This window comes from Catharus ustulatus, chromosome 11, assembly GCF_009819885.2.
Source record: "Catharus ustulatus isolate bCatUst1 chromosome 11, bCatUst1.pri.v2, whole genome shotgun sequence".
NCBI lineage: Eukaryota > Metazoa > Chordata > Aves > Passeriformes > Turdidae > Catharus > Catharus ustulatus.
Window position 1 is genome coordinate 6,898,906 of NC_046231.1, and position 2,500 is coordinate 6,901,405.

General features: G+C 38.2%; 1 protein-coding gene across 19 annotated transcripts in view; it reads right to left on the minus strand.

The window, feature by feature from the left end:
- ZNF536 (zinc finger protein 536) overlaps positions 1-2,500 on the minus strand; it is a 348,301-nt gene that overhangs the window by 233,698 nt on the left and 112,103 nt on the right. The window lies entirely within an intron of this gene.

Consider the following 2,500-nt stretch of genomic DNA (forward strand, 5'->3'; position numbering starts at 1 on the left):
AGGCCACAAGAGCTGTGGATACCCAGCACCTATCTCAACTGGGCCTCCAGGCAGGACTCTTCCACACTGAAGACAAAACCCTACTCCATTTCTGACACTGGCAGGGACAGAAATAGCCATAATTAGTTGCCTTCAGCCAAAGGTCTGGAAAGGAGAATAAAAAGTTGCACGTCCACTACACAGCAAAGTGAAATTGTGTCCAGCACAGGCTTCTGGGGCATCAGTGGGTGCAGAGCCCAGCAGCTTCACTCTCACTTGCATTTTCCAGTTCTGGGTCAAAGCCCCAAAATTTCCTATCCTCAAAACAGAACCACAGCCATGTGGAATGGTGCCAGAGATCCAGGAGAAGGGGCTACCCCTCCCTGCTCCTGCAGCTCCATTCACCTGTTCCACAATGGACCATGAGAATTTTGTCTTTTGTATAACACGAGGAATTTGTCTCCTATACTAATTTTGCCCCTTTCCAATGCAAAAACTTCAGAACCTTAGCAGTGTACAGGTGATAGCTTTATTCAGAAAAATGGTAGATTTTGCTCCTTTTCCTGGGTCTCAGAAAATCTACATTGTTGAGTAACTTGTTACTGAATCAGGCACTTATTGTATGTACAGATTACATAAACAAGAAGGTCAATTTTGTTTCAAATCTATATGAATATGGTTCTGGGACTGAATTAACTACTGATTGAAAAGTTATACATTTTCAGCTAGCTAATCATATTTTATTTCACTGCATACAGACAGAAGTGCAATGAAATTAGCTGTTTGTTTGTACATTCTGGAAAATGTTTTAACTTCAAGACTATAGAAAAAAGACAGGAAAAATTATTATATGTTCAGGTGAGACTGCAAGGGTAAAAGTAAGCAGGTGATAACTGAGCACAGCTCAACAGACACCGAGTCGATTTATCCTGGTTTTTGACCATGTTTTTCCTTTCCTCAAAATGTGCTCACCCTTCCTCCATCATGAATTTACAGTTTTTAAGCTTAGTGTATCATGGCATAAAAACAATCCCAGAGAGCCACGGCTGCATTTGGCTACCCAGTACTGAAATAAAAAATGCTTTATCAAGCTTTTCTCACACCAACCAACTGATAAGAATACACATAGTAACAGTACCACTTTCATGGAGAGAAGTTATTTTACATACTTTTGGTCAAAATACACATTACCATATCATATTTGTCTACAACCACTGAATTCTTCTTCAAGACAGGTGCTTAGTATGTGTACTGAAAACAACCCATTAAACCAGAACTACTGTTTTTAAAGACAGCCATAGCTGCAAAAGGGTATCCAGGATTATGAAACATTTGTCTGTGGGAGGGGGGAGGATAGCAGTACTTCCACAATCCCTTATTGTTCTATCATATCTAATCCTCAGTACTAGTGCCCATAATGATTCCCAACTGGTAGATGAACTACTTTGAACATCCCTGAAGCAGAATTGCTACCCACTAATGTATCAGCTAAATGTTAGAAGACTCCTAACTCCCCCATCTGTGTTTTACCTCCCCAGAGGGTAAATACATTGAACAGTGATTCCCTTGCCTGGCACACACTTTCTAAACCTTACTGGCAATGGTTGTGATTTCCAGTCCAAGCAGCTTTGCAGTCAAAATCACCAGTTTTATATGCTGCAGGGAACTAAACACCTACCTTATTAAAATACTGCCCTCAAAACACACTGCAGTTATGTATTGCCATTGTAATTGTTACCAGTGTAGTGCTGATAATATTATGGATTACAGCTAATATCAGGCTACTGAATTAGTGTGACTACCTTTTATAGTTAACTTCAGGAAATTTATTGGAATTAGGATTTTTTATTTTTTTAGGAGCAAGGTCTGTAAAGAGTAACTGAAGACACACAGAACACTGTGGATTTACTGAGCTAAAGGGGAGGAAAAAAACCACAAACCCAAAGGGAAAAAGCAAACCCCATCCTTTAAAAAATCCTCAAAACATTAAAAAATATTCTTTTCAGAACTAGACACATAGCCTACACACATATAAATACAGCTTATTTCCAATTGGTTATGCAGAAGTTGATAGGTCTAAGTGTACAGCTACAGGCTGTTGGATAAGGCTTGAAGGACAAATATCATATATTTCTGCTTTTCATTTCATTTGCAGTTTATCCATACCCTTCTACTTTTTCTCATTAGAGACAACTTGCCTTTATTTTTCTTCTGTGTCCACTTGTCTAGTTCTAGGAGAGTGTTATCACCAGCTGCACCCTGATGTTTATTAATAATACCTCAATAAAATAATAATAAAGTCTAATTGAGAAGTGCTTTTATCAACTTTGCTATATTGCCATCTATCTGAAGTTCTCCACAGCAAAGATTTAAATGTTTCATTTTATTTTTAACTTTCCCTCTTCCACATTTTAGTAATGTCAGGCAAAGAGGTATGGTTTTACTATCTGAACGAATCATGGTGTAGAATAATTTATGACTTAGGCTTGGGCTTTCAGAAAAGCTATTTCAAATCTTCACT